The sequence below is a fragment of the Chionomys nivalis genome, chromosome 3 (genome assembly GCF_950005125.1).
Source record: "Chionomys nivalis chromosome 3, mChiNiv1.1, whole genome shotgun sequence".
In the NCBI taxonomy this organism is placed as follows: Eukaryota; Metazoa; Chordata; class Mammalia; order Rodentia; family Cricetidae; genus Chionomys; species Chionomys nivalis.
The window spans coordinates 119,759,160-119,771,797 of NC_080088.1; positions in this window are offsets into that span (position 1 = coordinate 119,759,160).

Genomic DNA, 12,638 nt, shown 5'->3' on the forward strand with positions numbered 1-12,638 from the left:
TCGCCATGATTCTCCCACTCCAGACAGACGCAGGTTAAGATCTTTCCTGGTAAGCCAGCTCGTGGTACTACACAGAATATTAGAAATGGATTAGATCAATATGTAAGAGCTAGCCAATAAGAGTCTGGAACTAATGGGCCAGGCAGTGATTAAAAGAATACAGTTTCCATGTAATTATTTCGGGGCATAAGCTAGCCATGTGGGCGGCTGGGTGCCGGGACGCAGCCCGCCGCTCCTATTACAACAGAGTGGCACCCAACGTGCTAATGAACTCCACGTAAAACCTGAGAGGGCTTAAAAAGGACACAGAGAGAATTTAAGACAGCTTTTTGCTGTTTGTGGGTTGTGTGCGGCAAAGAAATTGTCCTGACTCAGCAACAGGAAAAAACTGGCTGTTTTAAAATGCCGGCTTTCTGGGCTGTGCCGCCATCACGATCTCTGTCTGGCTCCTGCGGGAGACAGAGTCTTTGAATGGAGCATTTGGAGTAAAGTGCTACGGCTTGCTTGATGGCAATGTGGACTGCTGTGTGCCTGGAACTGTGTGTGGCTCAGGGGCACCAAATGGCTCTGAGGCAGGAGTGGCTCAACTCCGCCATGCTGAACTGTGCTGGTCTCAGGCAGGAACTACCGTAATTACCATAATAACAGCGCAGTTAAGGTTTCGACTGGGCAGGACACACACAGGCGATACCATATTATCTGTACATGGTGCAACTTAAGTTTTTATGAAGTGCTTAACATTTTAAGAAATGCTCCTGGATAGTAAAAAAATTACAGATTCACAATAGAACTGATTCAGATACCGTTGGATGAATGTACGTAGGCTTGAGAGAGAGAAAAAAATATATATAAAGAATAAAGTTAATGTCTTAAAAAAAAAACGGGTAAAGTCTTTAAAGAGACAGAGTACAGATAGTTATAGATTAAAAGAAATAAAGAAAAATAAGCCACGTAAAAATGGAAAATTCACAGAGAGTCTGGATTCTTTGTATTATTGTGTTTTCTTTAAAATTTTTGACTGTAAAGGAGCTAAGTGCAGAGAGACATTTCATTATATGGGCTGCCAAGCTAAACCAGAATGGATACAAGGGTATTATGATTTCAGAATATGGGTCTAAGGATATGATGCTTTGGAGAGGGTCTTCTTTTGTTTTCACAGAGGATAAGACTCTGTGGATTGCGTCTATCCCAATATGGTATGATAGACCATGCCCTCCTGAAAGGTTGCTGTGAACACCTTCAGAAAATTACTTCACTCAACTGCCGACTGAGATGACCCTGGCACACAGGTTACACCATGAAAGATCTGAATAACAGCGCCCCCATTCAGCAGGAAGCAGTTTGGAGAGAAAAACTGCGCCCATGTTCCCAAATATGGTTTACATTTAAAGGGGGATATGATATAGATATAAATAATTTGCATTGGTATGGATTATAAGGTCAATTTTGTTATGTGTATATGTATTTCTGATCTTGATTAAGATATTGTGATTGTGTAGTTCATTTAAAAATGTAATGTATAAGTAGGAAATATAGGTTGCTAATGGATAATCATCGATAATAGTAAAGCTTGTAGTCGTGCTAGTTAGATTTTCTAGATGAGCATAGATATATTTCAGTTAGATAGGCATTCTTCATATCTTTCAAAGACTACAGAATATGGCATTTTAAATATTTTAATAACTTAGGGCTTTTCATGACAATGAGACACATCTGCTCCTGTCAGCACCAATCTACTTCAAGAGGAAGATGGGCATCGAAGAGGATCCTTATGGAGTTTGATAGCCACTTGGGCAAGAAACTGTTCTTGCCTGGACTATTGCATAAACTGGACACAGAGAACCCGCAGAGAGAGGACTACTGAACTTGCCTAAAGGTGAGATGGTCTTTCGGGGTTCCTGATTCATGAAAGAGTCTGCGAGACATTCTGCAGGACACAGCAGATAGTGACTGAACTGTCTTTGGAATTTCCTGCTTCATGAAAATGTGTCTGCTGGATACTATGGGCCTATAGGCCGAAGATGGATGCCCCAATGGTACAAAAGAACTTTGGGTGACTGTCCAGGCAGCGAGACGTCTCTGTCATTTCTAAAGTTTGAAGTTTCTTATTTCTTGTTTACTTAGGTAATATTATATCCTTCTGGAGTCTTTGATGGAGTTGAAGAATGGTTAGTTATAGTTATAGTTTTCCTTACTTATGATAAAAGATAAAATAGATATAAATATTGTAACTGTAATTCTTGCTTGATAACTGTTTTGCTATATGTAATCGTACTATGTTAAAATGAAAGCCTTTTTTTGTTTAAACAGAAAAAGGGGAAATGATGGAGGAAGGTCATTGGTTAAATAATAAAGAAACTGCCTAGGCCCATTTATAGGCCAGCCCTTAGGTGGGTGGAGTAGACAGAACAGAATGCTGGGAGAAAGAAGCCGAGTGGAGGAGTCGCCATGATTGTCTCACTCCAGACAGACGCAGGTTAAGATCTTTCCTGGTAAGCCAGCTCGTGGTACTACACAGAATATTAGAAATGGATTAGATCAATATGTAAGAGCTAGCCAATAAGAGTCTGGAACTAATGGGCCAGGCAGTGATTAAAAGAATACAGTTTCCGTGTAATTATTTCGGGGCATAAGCTTAGCCATGTGGGCGGCTGGGTGCCGGGGACGCAGCCCGACGCTCATATTACAACACAAGTACTGATTATAGCTGACAGAGAGAGACAGAGACAGACAGACAGAGAGAGAGAGAGAGACAGAGACAGAGAGACAGAGAGAGACAGAGAGAGACAGAGAGAGACAGAGAGAGAATGAATATGAATATAGCTTAGTCTTAGTCTCCTCATGCTAGTATGGGCACCCCTAGACCAACATGCTGTTCTGGGGAACAAGCTAGCACTCTAGGACAGCATACAGTTTTAGGAGATAGTCTGATGGCATTGATGGTTGCTGCCCCCACCAACCTACCTAGGGTATAACACACACAGATTCGGTTCAGGAAAGAGGCTGTGGCTCTGGGGATTGACAGGAGTCAAAGGAGTCCTGGGTCTGCTGTGGTCACTTTAGCTGAGGCAGGAACTAAAGGGGTCCAGAATGTGCACAGGGGCTAAGGGTAAAAGATGTGGGTGAAGCAAGTGTCGGGGGCTATTCCTGGGCCTGTGAGCCGCTACGTGTAGGATAAAGGGGCAGCCAAAGAAACCCACCCTGGCCCTGAAGCCAGAGCCAGTGAAAGAAATACTTTTTCTCTGAACTCAGGACCAAAGAAACACACCCTGACCCTGAAACCAGTACCAAAGAAACACACTTTAGCCATAGAATCAGAGACAGTGAAAGAAATATACCCTGGTCCTGAAATTAGAGCCAAAAGGTTAAAAAGAGCTAAAGAAAGATACAGACTTTCGCCCAGTAGCCAGAGCCAAATCTGCCCCTGACCAACTAAACAGAAAACCAACCATGAGGACCTTCAGCCCTGGGAGGCAGGAGTGGGCTCTCCTGTCTGCAGATGAGGAGACCAAGGCTCTGACCTTGTCCAGATCCAAACAGCAGAGGGAGGGTCGTGCACGGAGCAGGAATAACAGAAGTCATAAGGACTGGGAGACCTCAAAAACACCGGGACTATTTAACTGTAAACAACACGGTAGGCTTGTCACATGTCTTAATTCTGTGCTGTGTTCAGCTTTCTCTGAGACAGGCTGGTTGAACTCTCCCCATCTCACAGATCAGAGAGGCTGAGGAACTTGCCCCAGGACACATAGCTACTAAGGGGAAAAGGATTCTAACCCAGACCTTTCAGGTCACGGGCAAGGATCCCTCCAGGCTTGCTGTATGGGCAGGAACACAGGACAATCTTTGGGTATGGGTGCTCAGCTGGGCTCTTCCACTGTCCCTGTGCAGTGGTATTTGGGGCACTGACAAACTGGCCACTTCCCTCTCTGGATGTTGCTCTGCAGGCCTGTGATCCTGGACACAGCTGACCCAATAAGGAACTTAGTTGATTGGACATCAGTGGGCTGGATTCGGGTGGCAGTGGAAACCAGGCCAGGATGGCATACAACCCATGCTTTAAGAACAGCAATGTTACCTCAGTGGAATCCTGGGAAGTGCCAGTGAGACCCTGTCATCATCCTGTCACCTGCACACAGCTTTGGTCACTCCATCTATTCGGAGAATATTCTCACAGAGATCTATCTTTTGCTAAAAAGTCTCCACACTTCTAGGAGGCCAGCTGCTCCCTTGTTTTACAGTCATTTTAGCAGCAACAAGAGATGTCACAGGCTGGCAAAGCACATGCTGCCAACCTGGTGACCTGGGTTTGATCCCGAGAACCCTATGGTAGAAGGAGAGACCAACTCAACTCCAAGATTCTTCTTACCTTCTCCTCTGTGCTCTTACACAAGTGGACAAGGACAAGATACATCCACAGAGATAGATAGAGATAGAGAGAAAGAGAGAGAGAAGGAAAGAGAGAGACAGACAGACAGACAGACAGACAGACAGACAGACAGACAGAAGACAGAGAGACCAAGAGCTGAAGCCACTGGCTCAGGGACGCTCAGTTAAGATTTGAGGCTGGGATTCCCATAGACTGAAACCAGTGCTCAGGTCCATGAAGCAGCCCATCTTTCCTGTCTCATTATCAATGTGGCCAAACTAGGGCTGTGTCACAGCTAAAAGGTCACAGAATGACCTGTACTTGGATCTTTCCCCTCCTGGGACAGGGTTCTTTCTGATGCTAGGGAGCCAACAATGCCATGCCTGGACTAAGTTTTTGGCTTTGGTTCAGTGCTGTTGGGACAAAAACCCAAGTCAGGGTGGTGTTAGGGTTCAAGAGAAGCCCCCAAAGAAGAGCAAGAGCAACATATGCAATAACAAGAGCACTTTATTAATTCCAGTGTTGGGGTGGCACTTGGCAACTCCCAGAGAAGGTCACAAGCTCCTTTTAAGCAGAGTTAGGGGGATTCTAGAGAGGAGGGATTAATTAGTGGCTAACTGGTGGAGGAAGATTAGTCTGGGGGCTGATTGGTGGAAGGTCCTAGTGGTTAGGGGCCTTCCGGAAACAGCATAGGGAAAGCTATGTTTAGTTATCAGGAGACTGGGTGGCACCTGCTGAGCCAGCAGAAGGCTGTGATTTTTCTGAGGACTGTCTGTTTAGCTCTTGAAACTAGGACTTAGATTTCTGTCAGACTACTAGGAGAGACTGGTCTGTCCCACCCCAGTTCTTTCTTTCCCCCTTTGAGTAGTGAGTCATCTCAAATCCTGGAGATTCATTTTCCGGATCTACAGGCTTGTATTGGTGTCTCTGAACCATCAGCTGGACCATAGAGATCTGTGATAATCACCAGGTCTCCTGGCCGGAACTCGTGGGGCACAGGAGGCTGAGCCTCCTCAGAGACTGCATGCAGCTGAGGTTAGAGTTGCTTGTGCACCTGAGACAGAACTTGTAGGGAGGAAAGAAATCTTTGGTCATCAAATTCAGCCAGTAATTCTGCCCCAAGATTAGGCAGAGTGGGTGGTGGCCTGACATACACGATCCCAAATGGGGTCAGGCCTAGGGTATAAGGAGAATTGCGAACTCTTTAGAGAGCAAAGGGGAGGAGAGACACCCAGTCAACACCAGGTAATTGGGTAATTTGGGTAAGGTCTTCTTTAGGGCCCGGTTCATCCTTTCTACTTGGCCCAAAGTTTGGGGACAATAAGCACAATGAAGTTTCCAATTGGCCCCCATGGCATGAACTAGTGTTTGTGTTACCCGAGAGATGAATGCAGGTCTAACTGTTATCTGAGCCCAAGAGCACAGGGAGGCCACACCTCGGGATAATTTCTTCCATCAGCTTCTTGATCACCATGGCGGCCATCTTGTGCTTAGCTGGGAAAGCCTCAGTCCATCCTGAAAAAATATCTATAAAAACCAGAAATACTTATAGTCATAAGGCCTGTCTTCACCTCTGTGAAATCAAGCTCCCAATTGGCACCGCACCTAGTTCCTTTCTCCTGGTGTCTAGTTTCGTGACTCTACTTTTTGCACTGACGAGCCAGCATGTGGGACATCGGCCTCCAGCTTCTGCTGTGTTGGCCTTAAGGTCACAAACCTTAAGAGGTGCTTTTCTCGGGAGGTCCTGCATTTTTCTTTTTCTCAAGTGTCTCTGACGCATTTATCAGACTAGTTAGTTGAGTGACACAGTCTAATGGGAGAATGATCCACTTATCAGGGGTCCTTAGCCATTCTTCCTCCTTCTGAGTGTTTGTGCACACGTGGATTCTTTGGAGCTCTTGGTCAGTGTAAGCTGGAAATTCTGGCAACATGGGTGTTACCATCTTTGGTTGTGTGGCAAGCAGGATGGCTGCTGTCTGGAGGACACTCTCCTTTGCTGCCATGTCTGCCTGGCTGCTTTCTCTCTCCTTTCTGGTACCTAGGGCAGCAGTGTATGACAGCTATCTCTTGGGGGCAGCCGTATAGCCTGTACGAGGTCTAAAATCTCCTGCTTGTTTTTAATAGTCTTTCCTTCTGCAGTCAACAATCTGTTCTCCCTGAAGATGGCACCATGGACATGTATTGTGGCAAACGCATACTGGCTACTGGTATAGATATTAAGTCTTTTTTCCCCCTTTCCCAATTACAGTGCCTTTGTTAGAGCTATCAGCTTGGCCCTCTGTGCTGATGTCCCGGGAGGTGGGGCCTCTGTCCATATGACTTCTTCCTCGGTTGTAACTGCTTCCCCCCACATACCTAGTACCAACCTTGATGGAGCTACTGCTGTCTTTATACCATGTTACCTCAGCCCTTGACAAAAAGACATCCTTGAGGTCTGGTCTGATCCCTTGGAAATGGCTCAGGACACCCAGAATACCATGGAGAGGCCTATTCAAGTCCTGGTCTAGGAGCAGGGTGGCAGAGTTCATGGCACGGCTGTGGGTGTATTAAATCCTGAGTGGGTTTAAGAACAAAGTCTGATAATGAGCCAGCCAAGCATTAATAAACCATCTATTATTAGGAGGATGCTTAAGGACCCCCTCGATAATGTGGGGGTGGTCACTCTAAGAGCTTAGTTTGTCTGAGTCTTTAACTAGTAAGGCTGTTGCTGCAATTATCTTGAGGCAAGGAGGCCAACCAGTAACCCCTGGATCCAGCTTTTTGAACAAGTAGGTTCCTGGCCATTCCCTTCTTGTCCACACACAGGTGGAAGGTTGGCCATTCCCTTCTTGTCCACACACAGGTGGAAGGTTGGCCATTCCCTTCTTGTCCACACACAGGTGGAAGGTTGGCCATTCCCTTCTTGTCCACACACAGGTGGAAGGTTGGCCATTCCCTTCTTGTCCACACACAGGTGGAAGGTTGGCCATTCCCTTCTTGTCCACACACAGGTGGAAGGTTGGCCATTCCCTTCTTGTCCACACACACAGGTGGAAGGTTGGCCATTCCCTTCTTGTCCACACACAGGTGGAAGGTTGGCCATTCCCTTCTTGTCCACACACAGGTGGAAGGTTGGCCATTCCCTTCTTGTCCACACACAGGTGGAAGGGTCTGGTGACATCTGGTAGTGCCAGAGCAGGTGCATTCAGCACAGCCACCTTAATTTTATTTGAAGACATCAATTGAAGTCTTTTTCCGTCTGTGGGGTCCGATCGAGGAGAGTCTTTCCCTGCATTGTGGCCTCATACAGAGGTCAAGCTAATTCAACAAACCCAGGGATCCAGAGCCCACACAACCTAGCAGACCCTAGGAATTCCCTCCCCTCTCGATGGTCGCTGGGTCTGCAGATCCTCAGGATGGTCTTTTTCTTTGCTTTTGACAGCCATATTTTGACCCCTTGAGTATGTACTCCAGATAAGTTACCTCAGTCTGGCCGAGTTGAGCCTTCTTTGCTGGTACACAATTCCCCAAGTCTTCCAAAGTTCTAAGCAGCCCTTTAGTGGTAGCTTTGCAGGTTTCTGAGGTGTCAGCTGCTATCAGGTGGTCGTTCACGTCAATAGGAGTGTGTTGCAGACCGACTGGCAAGGGGCCAAAATACCCAGGTTTCAGAGGCACTTAGCATGGGGATTGATCCCCTGCTTGGCCTCTCTGGGCATTGGGTATTGACATGCATTGGCGTTGCTACAGATTTCAGCTGTATTAGTGAGGGTTGGCAGTGGGCTACCAGCCCAGGTCTCCCAGTTTTTTCCCATGCTTGGGGAGTTTCTTGGAACCAGTTTTGGAGCAGATCTCTATTGTCTTTTTTATTTGGGGCCTATAAACAATTTGTCAAAATGGATGTGGGCCCCCATCTTAGTTCATAAGTTTCTTCTAGACAGTGGGTGTGGCCACTCCAGGATGACCATGAAAGAGTGGCTACTTGGCCTTTTCTATGTCCACTGATCTTCGAGCAGTCCACAAGTACTGGTTCATCCCTGTAGCTCCCCTTGCACCCAGAATTGTTTTGGTGACATTTTGCTTTGGGGTTGTTTTAGAATGGAGTCTTGTGCTCTGGTGTCCACCAGAAAATTCTGAGTTTCCCCACCACCTTTAGGGCTACCCACGTCTCAGGGAGGGTCTCTGGGCCCTGTCCCCTTCAGTCGCTCATCTCTTCCAGTTCCGGTACCTTCGCTTTCGAGCCCTGTTGATCAGGGCATTCATTCTTCCAGTGTCCCAGCTCCCTACAGTAGGCACATCCGTCTTTCTGCAGACTAGGCCTACGGCGCAGTCCCTGCTTCTGGCCCTTCCATTTACACAGCGAGTCTCCAAAGGCTCTTGCCTGTCTCCTAACCTCTGGGCTGCTTGGCGCAGCTAGAAGGGTTTTGGTGAGCCCCTGAAAAACTTTCTAAAACTTTCATAAGCCCCTTTGTCTGCCTTTCTTCTGGGGTTTCCCTATTATTTAATACTTTCTGAGCAACCGGAATGCATTCAGCTAACCTCTTTTCTTGAAAACCTTTTAGTCTCTGCAACTTACAACAGATATCTGGTGCTGACTGGTTAACAAAAGCCAGGCTAACTGCAGAGCAATTCTCTGGTGCTTCCGGATCCAAGCGTCTATTAGCTTCTCTAGGAATTAGGAATGTTCCTGGAGTTTCTTCAGGACTCTGGCATACCTGACTAACTGGGCAAATTTGTGGGCCACCAAGCAGCAGCCCAGAAACCCCCACTAGAGTCTGGTGGTAGACTGTCAGCCTCTCCCTACCTTCTTCCGTGTGGAAATCCCAATAGGGTCACATCACAGAAAACCCAACATTTATGAGGTCTACATTGGTGGCTGCTCTTCCATCTGGGCCTGGAACCAATTTCCAAGCCTCTGTTCTAATCCGGTCCCTTTCCTCAGGAGTGAAGAGGACCCAGAGCATCTGGGAACAATCATCCCATGTGGTCGTCTGGGGAGCGAAAAGGACAGAATCCAGCAGGTCAACCAGCCTCGCAGGATTTATAGAAACTTAGCATTTTGTAATTTCTAATTATAAAGGTTGATAGTGGTAAAGGGCCGAGCTGGTACCTGCGCCCAGCATAGGTTGGCTCGCAGAGTGCAACGGAAAGGCCATGGAGTCAGCCCCGGTGAGCAGCTCCTCCCTCCCTCGGAGAATGCCTGCCTATGTGGGGTCCTCCTCCACCCCTTCCACTCTACCCTCCAGGACCTCTCATCCTAGGGACGCCTGGGGGCAAGGTGGTGGGATAGAAAAGAACTCTTCCTCCAAGTCACCTGGAGGAGAGACAGGGTACAGGGATGCCGTAGGCAGTGGTCTGTCCCCCTCTCTCCTTTAAAGAATATGTCTCCTTTCCCAACACAAACATGTTGTAGTGAATCGTCAGCTTTGTTTTTTTTTTTTTTTTTTAATTAAGAAAACCAACCAGAATTAAAATAACATAACCAAATCTCATACCTCCTCTGGCCTTCTACAACTTACTAAACTCTTCAGGTTCCTGTCTCTGCTCCTCTGGTTCAGCCAGACATTCTTACTTCAGACAACCTTCTTTCTCTTTTCTTTCTTATTTCAGTCTCAGACAACAAACATGACATCTGGAGCTGATTGGTATAGGGCAATTAGTCTGGGGGCTGATTGGTGGAAGGTCCTAGTGGTTATGGACTTTCCAGCAGCAGGGCAGAGAGAACAATCTGTAGTTATCAGGAGACTGGAGGGCGCCTGCTGAGCCAGCAAAGGGGCTTTGAGGTTCTGTTGAGCCAGCAGAAGACTATGGTTTTTTGAGGATTGTCTGTCCAGCTCTGTCCCATTTTAGCGAACAGAAAGTAAGGCTTAGGTTCTGTCAGGCTACTAGAAAAGCCTGGTCTGCCCACCCCTCCCCGTTCTCTCAGGTGGAAGTGAGAGGGGACGAGGGAGGGATGAGCAGGGACACCAGACAGAGGCAGTTCAGGCTGCCGGGGCCTTTAATGTTGTCCTGCAGCAGACAGGTAGCTAGGACTTCTCTCCCATTTGATAGGTCTGTCATTGAATGACAGAACTGCAGGTGGGACTACATGGACCCTCAATGGGCTGAGACACAAAGAAGTCCCAATGGCCGTCTTTTCAATACAGGGACTCCAGGTGGCCAGGCGTGGTGCCCACACTCAGAGCTCATTTTCGCCCCCCACCTAGTAGGAAAGTGTGCTCCTGATGGGATTTTGGATTTTCAATTTCTGACAGAGGTTTGCCATATCAAGTTAGCTTTTTCCCTTTCTTTTTGTTTGTTTTGATGTGGGCTTCTGCATAGCACAGGCTGGCCTGGAATTTGCCATCCTCCTGCCTTAGAGCTGGGATAACTGCAGTGTATGCCTGATGTGCCCTGCCTTCCCCCCATCATCAGGTGGACAATTTCTGGCATTGTGAACTCCTGTGAGTGCAGCAGCCCCTGCCCAGAAGACTCTGGAGTCAGGGGATGTGCAGTGCAGGAAAATAAAACTGCATGGAATCTGTGACCCTAGTGACATTAAAACTTAGTTGTCTGAGGCGATGATGAGATTTGAAGCAGTGAGTTTAAATCAAAATTAGTTTTAAGTTTAACTCAGTGAAACTCAAAGTTAATTTATCCCCACCCCCTCTCCCTCCCTTCTTTCTACCCCCCCTCCCTCTCTGTGAGACAGGATCTCATTCTATGGCTACTTTGGCCTGGAATTCACAGAAATCTGCCTGCTTCAGTCTCCCAAGGTCTGGGATCACACACAAACATTCTCTCTCTCTCTCTCTCTCTCTCTCTCTCTCTCTCTCTCTCCCTCCCTCCCTCCCTCCCTCCCTCCCTCCCTCTCTCTCTCTCTCCCTCCCTCCCTCCCTCCCTCCCTCCCTCTCTCTCTCTCTCTCTCTTTCTCTCTCTCTCTCTCTCTCTCTCTCTCTCTCTCTCTCTCACACACACACACACACACACACACGAACACCACCCTTCACATAGAGACCTAATGGTTCCTTAGCTCAGTGTGGTGAATTAGCAGCTTGTGAATCCATAAATACACAAATCCCATGACTATAAAGACCCACAAGTGTGATCATTTGGACCATGCTTATTAAGAGGGCAGGGCATTGCTCAGACCCACGAGCTCCTGTCAAAGCCCACTCTTTAATCACAGTGGTAGGAGAGGGGTGGGTCTCCCTGGTCTTTACTCATTTAGTCCTCTCCCCAGTAACTCTGAGACCCAGGAGCCCCAATGTCCTGGGATGTGAGAACACTCATGGCTTCTCGACACACTCAGTCTTGTGCTCTACCTGAGCCTTCAGACCCAATGATGTTGGTCTATGATTCTAGTCTTGCCCCTTCTGAAACACCCCAAGATACAGAAAGACAGTTTTAATATTAATGCCCAGAGGTCCCCCATGTCTCCTGTCATGCTGTGGGCCCAGCATGTCAGACCTCATCTACCCACACTAATGTAAGTCCATATGTGATATGTCATGGCCGCATCCCATTCCTCCATGAAGCAATGACTTCCTTGTGTGAGAGCAGAAAGGCAGCAGAGGTGTGGCTCAGCTAGGAAGGACTTGTCTGGAGTGTTCCAGTGAGAGACCGTGGGTGTGGCTCAGTGGCAGAGTGCTTACCCAGCATGCATGAGGCCTGACATAAAAGAATCATCCTGAGTTGTCTGTGGTTTTGATATCAGAGCCAAGAAGACAGCCAAGGTCATCGTGGCTAAGCCGTTCTCTGTTTCCTAGAGATTCTCTGCTTCCATTTTGGATGGCCTTCGTACATGCCCAAGGTGAGGGTGGGATTTATTCCTGTCATTGGAGATCCAGCTTTCCCAATTCCCTCTACAGAAGAGCCCTTCTTCCCAGTTATGTGTTCTTGGTAACCTGGTCAGAAGCCACTTAACCATTCTGATAGTTGGTCTTCTCAAACACCGTTCAGGCTGTGTGTATCCAGAGGAAACTCCACAGATGGGGAGGAGCGCTGACAGCAGGCTATGAGTGTTGCTCAGTGAAGGAAGCTGTCAGAAGACATTTCTATAAATGCCCTTGACATGCCCAGAGGTGTTTCCACAGAGGGTCTAAGACTGGTGAAATTGGTCATGAAGATGAGCCATCATGGGCCATTAGAAGGAACCACAAGGGATAACTAGAGGGTGAAGGCAGTGACTGTCACAGCAGGTCCCCTCCCCAGTTACTGACCTGAATTGAGCTTCAGTGTTGAACTCATTGAGTGTAGATGAAGTGGCTTCCTGGGGAACTGAACCCTGTGGTCAAATGGTGGACAGAGCAAG